A 17093-nucleotide genomic window follows, 5' to 3' on the forward strand; every position below is an offset into this window, starting at 1 on the left:
TGAGACTCACATTGGGTGCAGAGATTACTTAAAAATAAGAAGTCTTTAAAGAAATAAAGATGGGGGCGCCTGGGTGGCTCAGTGGGTTAAAGTCTCTGCCTTCGGCTCAGGTTCCTAGGGTCCTGGGATCGAGCCCCACATCGGGCTCTCTGCTCAGCAGGGAGCCTGCTTCCTCCTCTCTCTCTGCCTGCCTCTCTGCCGGTTGTGGTTTCTCTCTGTCAAATAAATAAAATATTAAAAAAAAATTTTAAAAAGCTTTAAAAAAAAAAAGAAATAAAGATGAATGTTTCTTGGGGAAATGAAATCCTCCTGCAGTGGTGGGCCCTGGGCTCTCTACCCATCAATCTGCAGGGCTAGGAGGAGTTCTGAGCATCAACAAGGACAGGCATTTTCGTGTGAACAAAAATGGACACCATAGGTCATAGGCCAGGCCAGCTCTTTTGTACTCTGCACTCTCCCCAGCCCCAGTCCTGGCACTGCCCCCATTTAGAGCACCTGGATCACCTGGAGGGCTTTTAATAACACACATGGCTGGGCCCCACCCTCAGATTCTAAGTTGCTAGGTCTAGGGTGGGCTGAGAATCTGGATTGCTAACACATTCCCAGTTGATGCTGATGCTGCTAGTCTGGGGGGACACTTTGAGAACCACAGGAACACCAGGCATGCCTTGACCTTCTGGAGGGTGTGTTGGGACAGGCAGACTCCACTCCCAGTGGGGTGTCTGCCTCTGGGGAATTGCCCCGTGCTAGAGGAGCCAGTCTTGGGGAAGCTGTGGTTGCCTGGAGTGCCAGAGGGATCCCAGCCTAGAGCCTTCTCTCATTCCTCTGCACACAGGCCAGGGAGGTGGCATTCAGGGGACTCTCAATCAGTGGGACTCTCATGGCCTCCTTTAATACCTTCTTTTCTGTGGTATTCCTGGACCATGCTTCTCTCCTCTGTAAGACCCTTCATAGTCTTGCCATTGACCTTAAGGTAAAGTCCAGACTCTCCTAAAATGGCTGCAAGGCCTTTTGTGATTTCCTCCCTTCACAGCTTCTTGTCTTGCCAGTCTTCCTCTTGGCCCCTGGAATACTCCAATGCTCATTAACCCCTTTCTTGGGAGAGCTCACTCTATTCTTCCTGCTTCAAGAGCATCCAGCTTAGCTGGTGCCTCTGCCAGGCTGGCTATTTGCTTGTCCTCTTAGTCTGGCCAACTCCTGCTTGTCAGACCTTAGCTTGGGGGTCACTGCTCTGGTGAGCTCCCTTTGACCCCTCTGGGACCAGTTAGTACTTCTGTAAAGGCTTCACATCACCTTCTCTTTTTCTTACTTGCCTCTTATCAGCTGCATCGGGGTCCTGATTACTCCCTGTTTCTGTCTCTGTCTCTCTGGATTGTAAGCTCCCAGAGGGCAGCCAACCCATCACATGCTCAGTCATGTGACTCTGGGCGTGGCATGGTTGTTCAGTGAGAAGGGTACTGCAGGGGAGGAAACGGAGGTTAAGTACCTACCTGGCTTACAGTTACACTGTCACTGAGTTCCAGCACTGGGGTTCTAACCCAGGGCTCCCTGACCCAACCCCCCTTCCTGGCTTTGAGACCAAGGAGCCCTTGGAGTGGTCTGCAGGCTTTTCCTGAGTGCATTAAAAGACTGCTTGTTCAAGATTAACCAAAATGGCCCTTTCTTATTGTTTTTCAGGTCGGCCGGGAAACAGACTCTTGAATTCACAACTGGCTTATGATTTTGCCCCTTGTTACAGAGCACTCACACAGGTAAGGACCTGCTCATGCTCATGTGGGTTGTAGGCAAACTCTGGCCGTGACGATGTGCTCTGATAACTACCCAGAGTTCTCATTCATTAAAAAGAAAATCCTCTATGTAGGGTGACATTTCCTATAAGAAAGGTGTGAAGTGGTCCCCTGCCCCTGTGGGGAATTGCAGGGCGAAGGTGTTTACTTGGCTGGCTTTCTCCTGGGCATTGCTGGCCTTCTCATTACCAACATTTTTTACTTTGAGCTGGGCTCCCTTCTGCAGTCCATGGGCGTTTGGTCCTTTAGAATTATTTTTCCTCATTTAAGACCCAGCCGAAATATCATATGTTATTGATCAGACTGTTTCAGCGAGAGGCTTTTTGGAGCCTAGTCTTTCCTCTTGGCTTTACAGCAGAACCAATCACAGCCTGTCTGCTCACACAGCACTCTCGCTCGCCGTGTGAGCTGGATGTATTTGTTCGTGCACAACTTTTCCCTCTAGTCTGTGAGTTCCTTTGCTGCCATCTCCCACCTAGCCCATTTCCTGGCATGGAGCAGACTTTCAATAAATGAATAAATATGTTTGATGAAGAAAACATTCTTGGTGACAAAAACATCATAATGTATTTCTAAGCCAATTAAATGATTTGTAGAGTGCCTCTTTCTCATATGACCACGTATAATTGAGAATTTACCATAATAGTCAACGAGTTTAGATTCCTCCCCCAATGAAAAAGCGCTTTCATGTCATCGTCTTTCTATGGAATTATAAGTGGAGCTAGGTCATGGAGCACTGATCTGCTAAGTGAGAGCCTGTGACCATGAGCAGCCAGCCCTCCTGGCTGCCTTGGGAGAGACCATTGTCAGCGAGACCCCGGGAGCCCTGGTCAGTCCCAGCACTGAACATGTGTCTAAATGTGTAGGCGGTAAGGGAGCAAACAAGAGACTTGCCCAGTTTACAACCAAAAGGAAATAAAAATATTTCTGAGTGATTTGAGCAATTGCTCTTAAAACACATTTGGGGTTTAAATAAGGTTAGCAAAAACCTTTTAAGTCATTGCATCTCTGTCTTTCCCAAACTTCTCCGCATGATGGGTTCTTTGAGATGTGGGCTGATTGGCTTGATGCTATTTTGTTTCACCCTGGGTATTGGGAGTAGCAGCCCCCAGGCTGGTAGTTCACTGAGTATTGAAACCAGCATGGGACCCGGGTCTTCACATAGGAGAATATGGTTTTGAGTCTTTGCTCTTCCCTTCCTCTCCTGCCTCCCCATGAACACTACTCATTGTTTGGCCTTTCCAGCTACTCTGGTGAGGTGTGTGGAGCACTGAAGCAAAGAGAAAGGAGTCTTCTTCCGGTTTCTGCATTCCTAGTAGAGGTCCTGGCCGATGAGTCGCACGTAAAAGCAGTCACATAGCTGCGGTTTCTTTTGCCTGGTGCTGAACCCCAGATACACAGCTGTGTGCAAGAATTTAGTGAAAGACAAGGCAGCCCAAGAAGTCTGAATCTCAGCTGACCCTTTTCATGTTCTTAAAATTTCCTAGGGCTTGCTTGGGTAGAGTGAGGACTTGAGCTTTGCCTAGGGATTTGCAGTCTCCATGGAAGCCAGTTTGTCTATCATGCTTGAAAAATAAATTAAGGAAATTAATTGCAGTTTAAAAGCCCAGATGGTAAGATATGAGTGAGTTTGAGCTTTTTAGGTTTTGGAATTTGAGATATTATTGCCTGTTGTGTGCTGCACTATCCCTGCAGAGGCCATATGTAAGGTGGTGGCTGTGTGTCCGGTCTTTACGCCGCCAAATACTTGGGGAGTGCTTACCAACTGGTAAGCATTAGCAGCTTATTGAGCTTCTAGGAGATACCCGATTCTTAGAGCGACTCCTGGTTTACAATACAAGTCTAATCTAGTTAGAAAACAAATGTGGTGGGTGGTGGGTGAGGTCATCAAGTTCCCGAGCTGGGCTTCTTCCATACGGCACTATGCATCCAGACACAATTCACCAGCATTCCCTAGTCGAACCTTGACCACCCCACGTCATTCTCAGTAGCCCAAGAAGTGATACAGTTCCTGGATTTTCTTAGAGCTTCTGAACTTTGTTTGGGATATGGGGGAGGAGTGGTTCTTCTTTCATGGAATGTTTACTGTTTCGAGAGATGGGCCTGCTGATGCCTCAGCAGAATTTGTATATCAGGACCTGTGTGTGTGTGTCTGTGTGTGTTTAATATAGCCATTTTGGAGTGTTGGCCTTGATCCAAAGACTCTGTCCAGCATGGGCCCCTTGTGTCCAGGGTAGACACTTGGGAGCCATCAGAGCAAAGGCAACAAGCGGACACAGCCACTGTGCTGCTGGTCTCAGGCCCCAGTGTCATTAGTGTGCAGGGACTGACCTTGTCCTTTATTGCTGAAATGGCAGGGAACCCAGACTGCATGTGGTTCTAGATAGCACAGAAAAGAAATTGCCCATCTCCCCTCAGGTATCTGGGGTTTTTTTGTTTGTTTGTTTGTTTTTCAGGTGAAACCTTTATCTTTTCTTCTTCTTAAGGAAGAAACAAAGTCTCCAAAATAGGCTTTTAGGTTTCATTGCAAAGCTGCACCCAGGAATTGACAGCTCTGGGAGGGGGAGTTTGCTTTTTTTTCCGTGTCCAGGGCACAGTCAGCATATTATTTAGGAGCCACTTTGTACTTTGATCAGGTGGCTTGTCAGCTGTGGTTTGTTGGCTGGTTTGTCTTATCCACTGTAGGATTTTGTTGTTGATTTCAAGATAACTTATAAGTAGCTGTTTCCAGGATGACTTGCTTATAAATAGATGCTCTTGGACTTCTCCTTTATGAAGCGACTGTTATTGTGATCACTCCCCTGTCCTCTTCCAGTTAAGAAATGGCTGTGTCCTGTTCCTCAGCATCTTCTTACAATTATGGACCCGAGGTGGAAGGAGGCCTTTGGGCAACTAGTTAATAAAAATAACTTTCCCAAATAGGAGAGGAAGCTCTTTCACTCTCTTTTAATGATGAAGAGTAAATACTGTGCATTTTAAATGTTTCCATTTCTCTTGAAAGAGTTTCTTACATAGCACGGTTTCTGAGGCTTCTGGAATCCTATTCTCTCAAATCCCTTTTTCAAAGCTGGACAGACCCCTGCCTGGCTCCCTTTAGCCCACCTCGGTTGATGCTTATCTCTTCTCTCTTTTATTTTCTGACAGCCACCCCTGGTGCTCACCTCCCTGCCCTTTCCCCCTGCCTGCCTAGGGTTGCTGCCGGGTGTCCTTCTCCCCTTTCTGGTCGCAAACTGGAAAAGAAAACAAATAATCCAAGCTCTCATTGCAGCCCAGCAGGCTGGGGTAAATAGTCCTCATTCTCCTTGTTCTTGGGTTCAAAGTGCACTTCACATTTTATTGGGGTGATGAGCCCTCCCAAGGTGATGGTTTGAGGGGGCCTGCATCTGAGCCTGGTGGACAATTAACCATGCTGACCTCTTCCTTTTGCCTTCGCCTTTTTGGGTGAGTTGACCTTAATGCCATGAGTGAGAAGGGGCTGCTGCTCCTTTGAGCAGAGCACCAGGCAGGGGTGGAGAAACATCTGATCTTGTTCAAAGGGGCTGTCTCTGAAGCATGAAGATTGAACTGATCGTGACCCCACCCTGGGAGAAGGAGAATCACCCTCTGGAGAACACGCCTGGAGGAGGGAGCTGTTAGTTACTAATCCCATTGGCTTGTGGGTCTTCAAGGTCTTATATCCGTTTAAAAGAGAGAGAATTGGGGTTGGAGGTCATAAAATAGGCCTTAAATTGGAGGAGCAGGGGGTCATTTCATCTAATTTTGTGGTTGTTACTGAGGAATAAAAGGCAGAGGAGATAATTTCATTAGCCCCTTTGAGGTCTTTATCATGGTGAGATGGCCCTTGGGGGTGGAGCAGGGCCTCTGGGGGCTCTGGCCTGTTGCCTGCCAGTGGCCCTACAGCTGCATTTCCATGGACCAGGGGAGGGCCTGGGGAGGGCAGTCACTGTTCTGGGCAGGAACGCAGCTTCCCCTGCTCTAAGCTCGAGTTAGTGACTTAAAGCAGTTGATCGGTGTCCCTACAGAGCTCTCTGCCAGTTCCTCAGGAGCATGGCATTCACACGGAAAAGAGGGGAATCCACCAGACAAGAGAGCTCCTTTAGAATTGGGATCGTGTCTTTTACTTCTGGGGAAGGCTGGCCAGTCAACCTGTTGACGTGATTTATTTGGAGCCCGATGGTCATCACATTCCTTTGAGCTGAGCAGTGTTCAAAGTGTTAAATCTTACAGTGAGGAACAGTGAGGATTTGGCAAGAAAGTGAGAGCTGTGCCTTCTGTTTGCTTAGTGCTGTTCTGTCCCTAGCTTATGTTCACGTCTACCACTTCCTAGAGCCCTGCTCGGTAGGCATGGATCCCTTCCTATGTGGACGGAGAGAAGTTCTGGGACTCATTCTTGGTCTCCCAATAGGGCAGTAGGGGAACTGGGATTCTATCCTGGGCTTCTAACTTGCAAATTAGGTTCTCTGTGATCATTATTGAAGAAACAGAGGAGAGAGGAGGAAGAGGAGAATGATAAAGATTGTTCCAAGAGAAGAAAGGGAAAAGTAGCGGTTAATAGATATTTCTCTGCACCAGCCACAGCTGGCACCATTCCCCAAGGCAGCCTGGTTTCTTTCAGAAGGGGAGCGAAGTGACCAGGGTGGGCAGGGCAAGGCAGAGTGGTACTGGGCGAGATTGGAGAAGGGAGGATGGGGAGGGTGATTTGTGTATCTGACACAGTCATGAAATGTTGAGTCACTTCTGGAATGCCCGGGTGTATGATAAGGAAGGACAGTGCCATCAAGTGTCCACATCGCTGCTGCTCGCTGGTTTATTTCTGGACCCAGCCCTTCCCATGTCCCTCTTCATTCATACTCTTACTGTCTCATGTCTGATTGCCTTTCTCTCCAGCTTCTCCCTCTCTGCATACATTTGTATGAAATGCATACATTTCTGCCTAATGTTTATGAACTTGGCTCTGAGAAACAGAAAACGTCTATTAAAATGTGCTAACAAGGGCGCCTGGGTGGCTCAGTGGGTTAAGCCGCTGCCTTCGGCTCGGGTCATGATCTCAGGGTCCTGGATCGAGTCCCACATCGGGCTCTCTGCTCAGCAGCGAGCCTGCTTCCCTCTCTCTCTGCCTGCCTCTCTGCCTACTTGTGATCTCTCTCTGTCAAATAAATAAATAAAATCTTTAAAAAAAAAAATGTGCTAACAAAAACCTTCACCACTGTGAAGTGCATTTGATCATAGATGGAGTGTGTAGAGTTCTACTCAAAATCTCCACCTCCCCTAGATTCAGGAGCTGATATTTCCCCCTATAAAGTGATCATGGAAACTGAAGGCATCTCCCTTTCAGGTAGGTGTGGTGCTCTTGGGAACTCCCCAGAAAGAAAACTCCAGCCTAGTGTTTTCCTGAAATGTTAGCTGAGGGTAATTTGGGGGGCAGGGACGGAGTGGGAGGGAGTTTCACTTGTTTCCCTAATGCATCTCGACCTTGCGTTCAAGAATCATTGCCCTGGGGCACCTGGATGGCTCAGCGGGTTAAAGCCTCTGCCTTCAGCTCAGGTCATGATCCCAGGGTCCTGGGATCGAGCCCAGCATCGGGCTCTCTGCTCCGCAGGGAGCTTGCTTCCTCCTCTCTCTCTCTCTCTGCCTGCCTCTCTGCCTACTTGTAATCTCTATCTGGCAAGTAAATAAATCTTGAAAAAAAAAAAAAAAAAAAAAAAAGGAATCATTGCCCTGTACTACTTAGAGGCAAAAGTCCTCTTACCTGGCTGTGTGCTGTTCCTTCCCTTCATTACAGTGGCTAATCAGAAATTGGCCAGACTTCAGTGCCTCTTAAAAGCTTTACTCCCTGGCTGTGTCCAGGAAGTTGAAGTGCAGTGTCAGAAATGATGTGAGTTGATGAAGAAGAAATAAACAAACCCAGGCAACATGCAAGGAAGCCCAGGCAGCCTTGCTCCTGTTTTTCTGTAGTTTTGATCTGAAGGAACCAGATTTCCTCTGTGTGCAGGGAATGAGCTATGAGGGTCCCCGTGCCAAGGAGGCTGAGATGTGTGTGCCAGTAGGCCTTCTAGCGTAGGGCTCCATGTAGTCGAATCCACTCTGGGATGAAAACGAGTCGTTTGTGCTTGGCAGAATTGAGATAAGTCACACGTCTGCAGCCCGAGCTATATGGACATGAAGTATAAATAACATCTGTTCAGGGAAGCAGAACATTCCAGAATGCTTCAGGTCCCCCTTGGCAGTAAAGTAGGGAGTGCAGTAGGAGAGCTGGAAGAGACTTAAAAGAGCTTGTCCAAATCCTTTGATTTCAGTTAAAGACAGCAAATGACTTGCCCAAAAGCCCATGGGGGCAGGAGCCCTTGTCTGTCATGCCCATTCGCATTTATAACTTTGGTCCCTGGCATCCAGTAGTTGCTTACTATGCACTTGGTAGGTGAATGAATAAGTGAAGGTAGGGCTTCTGACTCCTAGTCCAGTGCTCTCTGAGGTATTTATATAGGCTTTAAAAAGTGTAAGAAGAGGTGCCAAGTAGCTTGTATATGGTTTATTGTGATTACATGTAGATTAGAAAATCCAGAGGTGGCGAGATTAAACTTCCAAGATTTAATTTGAGATTAAACTTGATTGCTTCAAGATGGTAGTGAAGTTGAGGGGAAGACAGGCCTTCTGAGGCTTGGGGGTGGGCAGGAGTAAGGACTGCCATATTGTGTGTGCGAATGGTACCCTGTGGAGTTGGGCAGAGCCTGGGCTGTGGAGAGGTGATGGCCCCCCTCGCAGCCTCCCTGGAGGAATCCAGACACCTGTGGAACAAACAGGCTTGAAGTGGCCTCTCCACCTACGAACAGTACTCACAGCTGGGGGCCCACCCTCCTTCTGTGGCCCAGGGGGAACATGATCCATGGGAGTCATGGAACTTTTCAGTCTGTTGTGCACGTGTGTGTGTACAGGCTGGTGTGAGTGTGTTTGAGGGGGGAGGGCCCTGCGGTGATGGAAGGAGGACTCACTTCTCTATACTGATAGACACCGGGAGCCAGCAAATCAGGGTTGTTACCACAGCACTGGCTTCTGTCACTGGCTGTGAGCACATAAACCGAGTCGCTACCATGTGCTGTACCCAAAAGCCCACAGTGGGAAGCCACGCTGCTGCTCTCGGGCCCCTCACCTGGTTGAACTGCCCAGTTAATTCACAAGAAAAGATTTACCATTACACAGAGTTTTAAAATTTAGAATAGCTTTGGAGGGTAATTCAAGATTAAAAGTTGCCAGAGAGGGGGCGCCTGGCTGGTTCAGTCGGTAAAGCAAGCAACTCTTGTTCTCAGAGTTGTGGGTTAGAGCCCCATGTTGGGGATAGGGTTTTACTTAACAATAATAAAAAAAGAATTCTAAAAGTTGCTGAAGAGAATTTGTAAGGTCAAGAATTTTTGTTTAAATTCACAAATACTGAGTGAGGACATATTTTTGTTTGCCGTTTGGTAAGTTGCATTGACCCCCAGAACCTGGTTCATCTGCCCATCCCCCCACCCTTCTAGCCTGGATGGAGGTGTGTGTGTCTTCTTAAGTTGACCTTTGGGCTTCACTGTGTGGCACTGATGTCCTGGGTGAGTGTGCTTCCTCTGGATCCATGGGCACTGACCGCTTTCCTGTGGAGTGTTCTGTGCCACCTCAGGGAGAGAGAACACTGTTGTTTCTGGAAATTCTTCTTCCCTGATGGCCCTTTCACTGGGTCACCTGACTTTGCTGATAGTGACTTCATAGGACTTGTGCTTGCTTCTCTCCAGGAAATAGTGGCAGACATCCCATCTCCCGGTGGGTCACAAGACAAGCTGTAGTCTAACCCAGATTGATGACCACAGAAAGAATCAGCTGGCTGAGCAGCTTCAGTTCTGTATTAAAAGACACAGGCCTTACTGATCTAGAGCTGGCAGGAGTGTTGCAGGCCAGAACAGGGTCTGACCTGGTCTCCACAGCAGGACAAAGAACGATGACCATTGGCTAGATTAATAGAGCTTGAATAAAAAGAGCAAGCTTCATCTTGCACAGTTGCATAAATCATTACTTTGTTTTTTGGTGACAATCAGGCTTTGGGAATGATCTTTTGGTAGTGCCCCCAGTCTGGTATGTGAATTTGTCATGCGGGCTGTTGCCAGTGCGGATGGGGTTATTGGTGAGCGTGTCCTCGTGTGCAGTGCCTGCCTGGGGCTTCGCAAGGGAATGGGAAATGTTTTACTTGAGCTGAAAATATGCTGTGTGCAAAACCATGCAAATTAGAAACAAATTCAATTATTAATACTACAGATAACGTCGACAAAAACAGCTTATTTGGAATATCTAGTTTCTTGACATCATTTACGTGTGGGGAATACCTGATTGGTCTCTTCAGGATTCTTAAAAGTACAAGCAAATGTGCGGTGGGAGTGCCTGACTCCCCAGCCGTGAGCCCTGAGCATTTATGAAAGATAATTTAGAAAGCAGACCTTTTAGTGCAAAAGTGTGGCGTCGTTGCCTGTTCATGAAGGCACACTTTATATTTCTTTACTTATTGTACTGCATGTTGTATAGTTTCATTTCAGTAGTTCTCTATCTTTTTTAAAGAAGTCTATAGAGGTCTGTAACCACAGGGGCGGAAAGGAAGTTACTGAGGTTTATGTATTAGCGTTCATGTTTACAGAATTAAATGCTCAAATGTGATGGAATTGTGTATTCATAGGATTCTAACTCGTATATTTAAGTTTAATCTTAATAAGTTAGAAGATTGGTTCATATTCATGATTTTCTTATTGCAAAGTGAAATAGTATGTATATACTATTTCAATCATTGATTACTCCCCATATAAGGTATAAATGATGTAAGTGTAGTTTTATAGAGAGTAGGGGTGTAAAAATTAAAGTCTGGTTATTTTACAAGTATCTTGTTCTTGGTTTTACAAATCAGAGAACTTTAAAATTCGAAGTCGTTAATGTGCCCTGTCTTTTCTTCCATTTATTCCTTCTGTATTTTTTCTAGCTGATCACTTCCCCTGCTGTGCTCTTTCCCAGGAACTGGAATTAAATCCCTGATCTCCACCCCAGTTTAATCAACCTCTGTAACGTCTGAACCCTGGGGTCTTTGTGAGAGGACCGAGTTTTTCTTCCAGTTCTGGCCAGGTGCCAAGGATGTCTTGGTCCTTGTCTTCTGGTCCTTACAGATGGAGCCCAGTTGTACCTAACAAGCAGCCCAGCTCATCCTGAAACGAAGGAGTGTGCCTTTTCTATAACCTAAAAATGTTAATGATTAAATACACAGGGTTGGATTTTGTTTGCTGATTATGCAGTCTGTTTAGGTATTGTACCAATTAGTAAACACTTGAGAGCTATTATATATCAGGCTCTTGGGAGAAGAGAATGTTTGGGAGACAACCCTTTCCAGCCGCATTTTAGTGCTGGAGCTGGTCCAGGGCCGGGGCAGGACAGAGTCGGTGTCTGGGCGGGTTTTGTGATGGGGAAGGCTTTCTCTGCGGGTTTTGTAGTGGGGAAGGCCTACCCTTGCTCAGGGAGGCTTGGGTTCCAGTCTCTGCTCTGTACATCCAGGCTCTCTGACCTTCAGCAAGTTACTAGGCTTCCTGGGGCTTAGCTTCCTTCTCCTTAAAAGGGGGATAATCATACCCACTTATGGGTATCAGTTGATGACCTAGGTAAGGCCTACCTAGTAGGTGGTGATTGTAATTGCAGCTACAGTAGGAGCAAGTCAGCCTGAGTGATCCAGTCATTACTGAAAGTTTCGTCTGAATTGTTGTACGCACCCCCCCACATGAGGTGCTCAAAGCGTGTTTGTAGCTGATGTTTTGAGGGCTATTGCCCCTCCTCAGCACAGGTCCCACCATTTCCGTATCAGCCTGCTGGGGACGGAGTTTCCTGGCACTCAGGGCCCGTGTTTAAGCGTGTCCACAGCACACAGCTTCTGGACACAGGCATTTCCCAGGGCTTCCTTTGCCTTTAGGATCAAAGGAGTTCTAGAGCGTGTATTTGACTGGAGGTAAAATTAATAGTCATTTAGAAATTAAATTAGCTCAGCAGCAGATTTGTTCAAGAGTCCTTGTTTGCAGGGAGGAATGCCCGCTGAGTGAAAGCTGTGCCCAGGGACCATCTGCCCTGTGGGACAGCTGAGATGTGACCTCCTGGGGTAAAATGTAGCTGGAAAGGAGGATGCAAAGCCAGAAATTGTAGAGAAAGTGTTTATGTTTGTCTTGGGAGAATGGCAACACATCACACACCATTAACGGTTCTGGCCTGCTAATAGTCTGCTGTACTGTTTGTACCAGCCCAGCGATGTAATTTATTTCACTGAGGGAATTGTGGTTTTACGTGCCATGCAGTGGTGTCACCGAAACCTTTTTTTAAGAGGAAAATAGCAATTAATGTTTGGAGTAGGAAGTAGCTTTACAAACGTGTGATGGAAGAGACCCAAAAAAAAGGACGATCAGGAATTCCCCAAAGGTGAACGAAAGAGTTTATAAATGGTGTTTTCTGTCTGGTAAGTGGACAGCCTTTGATTTGTAAGCGAAAGCAGAGTAAGACCGCCACACACAGAGCAGGGTGTGGAAGAGTGGACGAGAGAGGGGAGGAGAGAGCGGCTCCCCGGGGACAGGCAGGCAGTTATCAGTGCTGTCAGAGCTACAGGTGGCAGAGGGCGAAGGCGTGTTTGGCCAGCCTAGGCCATGTCTGTGTCCCTGCTGCCATCGTCCTGCTGGGGGATGACAGACGACAGGACCCTCCCACAGGGCACAGGTGCCACTACTGAGAGAGGGGCTGTGAATCCGTGGATCCATTTAGCCCCTAGAAAGTCAGTCAGCCGTCTGTGCATGGTTCAAAAACAGAGGGAGAGATCACGAGGGCTCTACCATGAGTCTGCCCAACCGTCTGTTCCAGCAGAGTGTGTCCCTTCCAGCAGGGCTGCCCAGCCTTGGGGCTCTTGACGTTTTGTGGGGGATAGTTCCTTGTTGTGGGGCTGTTCTATGCCTTGTAGGATGGTGAGCAGCCAGACGCACTGGGGCGAGGACGGGGAGGGCCAGCTTGTCTTGGCTGAGAACTGCTGCTGTGACAGAGTGCTCCGAGGTGCTCTCTGTTGGTGGTTCCCTCAAGTGGTCTCGGGTCAAGGTCCTCTCACACATCCTCTTGCCTTTATGAGGATGATTGAGTGAGTAAGAGAAAATAAAAAAGGCAGTGTGAAGTGCAGGGGGTGACTCAGAGGTGAGGGGTATGAAGCCTTAGGGATTTACTTCTCAAGGGAAGGCAGCCTCAGTGAAATCTGTCCTGGAAGTTTCTAAAGGCCAAAGCCATAGAGAAGAGGGATTCGTCCAGTTACACAAACGTCTGCCTTGTCAGGTCAGAATTTCTTAGTAATAGGGCTCATAGCCAGTTTCTCAACCTCAGGTCTGTTTATCAAGTTTGGATCGTGCCATCGAGGCTGTTTCCCTGCCGTTTTTGATTAGTGTTTTGAAAAGCAATCACTGTGCTTCCTTTTTGTCAGGCTCAGCCCCTGAAACAAACAATTCTGAGTGTTTGCATCCAGGCTCCAGTGCATTACCTTTACCTCAGGGTCTTTGAATTCTGTTTTATACCAGGTGCCTGGGTAGCATCTGGATTTTAAAACAAGGTTCACCTTCTTGAATCTAGGTGGGCTTGTCCCCACTCTAACCAGTCAGATAGGACAGCAAGTGTCCTCATGGGGCTTCTGAGGCTAAGTCAGAGAAGGTCATGCAGTTTCTGGCCTGTCTGCAGGAACACTGCTTTTCCAGCCCTGAGCTGCCACTGAGGAGAGGTCTGCCCTGTGGCAGGTGCTTCAGTGGAGAGTCTCCGCTGAAGTCAGCCTTCCATCCCTCCCGGCTGAAACGGGAATGAAGCCACCTTCATGCTGCAGACTAGCCCACTGCATGTGCCTCCTCTGATCTTGTCCCATGCAGTGGAGGCATCTCCCAAATTGCTCCTTGTCCAAATTCCTGACCCACAAAATGTGAAACACTCTAAAAAGTTGTTGTTTTAAATGATCCCTAAACAAACAAATCAGTCGTCTCATCTAGTGTGCTACTGAAACACTTGTTCTAGAAGCTTCTTGAGATAATGGTTTGTTGCTCCTCCTGAAGAACTTTTCCGGGTTATCATGGTCATGTTTTGCCTCACCTACTGGCTGACAGACTTTAATGCCTCTCTGGCATAGTCTGTCAAACTGTAACTGAATGTTGTAATTTTGATAAATACATTTAATAATAACAACTATTCAACAAATGCGGAGTTGCTCTGGTTTAACCTGGAGGTTAGGGTCAGAGCCTTTGCCTTCATTGGGTGCTTTATCCCAGGTGATTGCTCTGATGTCCCAAGGCCCAAAGAAGTGCACACGTTGAAGGAGCTTTCCAGCTCTTAGAAGATTAGATCAGTTGGTCCTGAATCCTGAACTGGGGTTGTAGGCACTCTAAAAGGTATGTTTCCTAGAGATGAACAGCATTAAAATGTAGGTTGTAAAAATCGCACTTTCGGTATATAACTGACAGAATATTCTTTATGTTTAGCTGCTTAGGGAAGAAAAATACACAGTTATTTGAACTCCTCTCTTACAAGAGATCTAATAGTGTCCTTGTAAATGTGCCGTGCCTGGCACTTTTAAGAAAGCCTGAAAATAGCGTTATGACCATCACCAGAGGAGACTTGACACTTCACATTTTGAGGCCCGCAGAGGGAGCTCTCCCAGAAGCCAGGATGTGCCTCAAGAAAATCAGAATTGGGGCGCCTGGGTGGCTCAGTGGGTTAAAGCCTCTGCCTTTCGCTCAGGTCATGATCCCAGAGTCCTGGGATCGAGCCCCGCATCGGGCTCTCTGCTTGGCGGGGAGCCTGCTTCCTCCTCTCTCTCTCTCTGCCTGCCTCTCTCCCTACTTGTGATCTCTGTCAAATAAATAAATAAAATCTTTAAAAAAAAAAAAAGAAAAGAAAATCAGAATTAACAGCCCATGTGCAGGGATGGCTTCTCCTGAACGAGGGCAGGTGGGCCAAGGAAGCTGCCTCTTTGCAGATGGAAGCCAAAATGCACACAAGTCCAGCTTGTTAGCAGCGTGGAGCTCCAGGGATGTCACTGTTCATGCAGATGTCAGCGAGAAGAGGCCGGCTAACACGGGGTATTGTTGGCTGTAATATGCAAGGAGAGCTGTGGTTGTTTTCTGCCAAGACTGTGAAGGACTGCCCCCAGTAAATGAGACCTCCCTAGGGGGCGTTGTTAAGGTCCCCTGCATCCTCCTCCTTTCCTGTTCTCTTTGGGCCATGTCAGTACACAGCCCAGAGATCAGGGGAGCTGATCATCTTCTGGCATGGTTTTCTGAAATCTGGATATGATTGCTTTGGAATTCTTGCCAAAATCCCGTACTGACTTTAGTGATTTCTGTGTAGTATGTTCTCAGAATCAAGCCATTGTTAGGGTAGTTACAAAGGAAGTCTGGACAAAGAGATTTGGATTTGCCAAGGGATGGAAGAAGGGGAAAGAGAGTAGAGGGCAGAATGAAGGAGGAGGAGTGGCAAGTCGGTGGTGGAGGAAACAGTGTAACTATATGGCAGGTGTTGGGAGTTTTAGAAGCATAAGCATCACGGGGCACTTCAAATCCCACATCCGAACCCCAGCTCTGCAGAGGTAAACCTCTCTGTAGTCAGCTAGGGGAGTTGCCTTTGGATGGTCTCCCCAGGATCGAGCCCCATCTGATGGTAGAGGAGTGAGGGCAGCCTGAGGAAGGAACGTGGGTGTTCTGTTTCTTGTGTATCCATGAGCTCGACTTTCTTGGCTGTGTGTATTTTTGGAGCCAAATGAGTGGTCCCCTTGTCAGCATATAGGATCTTACTAATTATAGCAACCAGGTTTTGAATCCAAATTCAGTTTTCTATTCTGGGACCACCTGAGTTCTCATAGATTAGGCTGAATGCAGTTGAGGGCTTTCACCATGCCTCCACCAGGAGGTCAGATTTGTAGAAAGAAGATTGTCTGGCGGGTCATAAGTTAATTTGAAATCTTGGATTTAGAGTTTATGAAAGAACAGATTAGGAATGCCTACCATATATGGTTTTGTTTTCAGAGAACAGTTCTCTATTAGCTGCCCAGTCCTGATGACTTCTCAGAAGTTTGGATTGTTTTAGTCTAATTACCAGTTGAACAATGCAGGAAAAGGGAGGAACTCTGGTGTGTGTCTTCCCTTTGTCTCTCATTTCTTTATCTTCCTTTGCTTTCTAACAGCCATTTCTCGTTTAAATTTTCCTGATGTTCTTTTGATTTCCTTTTCTGTTTACTGTAATGGTTCTTAGTAGGGGCAGGGTTGACTCCTGTCCTCCCCTCCTGTCTCCATATGGATCTGGGAGGGGTCAGGCTTTACGGGATCCTAAATGCCTGCCTGGGAATCACTTCTGAAATGTTAATACTGCCCACGTTGTAGATGGAATGCAAAGGCTCTTCTGCAAATTATGATGGAGAAGGAGTCTTGAACTTGGATTTATAAACTATGACTAAGAATAGAGTGGTTAAAAGCCCAGGCTTTGGAGCCAGACTGCCAGGGTTTGAAACCAGCTCGGACGTTTACACAGCTGGGGGATCTTTGGAAAGTTAGTTTCTTTGCTTCAGTCCCCTCATCTGTGAATTGGAGTTTTTATTTTTGTGATGATCAGATGGGTCAATACTGGGCATATTTTAAATATACTCAATAATTGTATCTTCTTGATGAAGTATCATTCTAATGGATCCCAAGACCATCTCCCTATGCCTGAATCTTTTAGTCTTTTTTTTTTTTTTCCTTTTTCTAACCATGAGCTGTATCGGTGGTCATATTTTTATATTTGTAGAGCTCATATAGATTTCACCACACTTTTAAGTTCAACTATAACAAAATAATTTTAGAGTATTTCTGAAAGACTTCCAATAAAATGGGTAGAGTCTTGCAATAGAAGACATTAGGTTTGTGTTCCAGACACTGAGAAGCTTTTGTAATAGTCTGATTTAGGACTGTTTTTCCAGGGATGCCTGGGTGGCTCAGTTGGTTAAGCCTCTGCCTTCGGCTCAGGTCCTGATCCCAGGGTCCTGGGATTGAGCCCCACATCTGGCTCCTCTCCCACTTCCCTTGCTTGTGTGTTCCCTCTCTCGCTGTCTCTCTGTAAAATAAATAAATAACATCTTAAAAAAAAAAAAAGGAAGGCTTTTCTAATATTAGAGGTAGACTTCTAAAGTAGATTCTTTCTGTAAAGTGAATGGATTTTAGCCAGATGCTCAGAGTATGGGGAAGAAGGAAATTTGTTGCTGTCTCCCCCCCTTCTGAGACCCAGAGG

The 17093-nt window shown here is 46.8% G+C and overlaps 1 protein-coding gene across 8 annotated transcripts in view; it reads left to right on the top strand.

Annotated features, from left to right (window-relative positions):
- Window positions 1-17093, top strand: part of LHFPL2 (LHFPL tetraspan subfamily member 2) — a 241859-nt gene that overhangs the window by 100776 nt on the left and 123990 nt on the right. For all 8 annotated transcript variants that reach the window (XM_045998990.1, XM_045998991.1, XM_045998984.1 and 5 more), the window contains one exon: window positions 1678-1751. The gene's annotated coding sequence lies outside the window, so the exon portion shown is untranslated. The remainder of the gene's footprint in view (window positions 1-1677; window positions 1752-17093) is intronic.

This window comes from Meles meles, chromosome 3 (genome assembly GCF_922984935.1).
Source record: "Meles meles chromosome 3, mMelMel3.1 paternal haplotype, whole genome shotgun sequence".
Classification (NCBI taxonomy): domain Eukaryota; kingdom Metazoa; phylum Chordata; class Mammalia; order Carnivora; family Mustelidae; genus Meles; species Meles meles.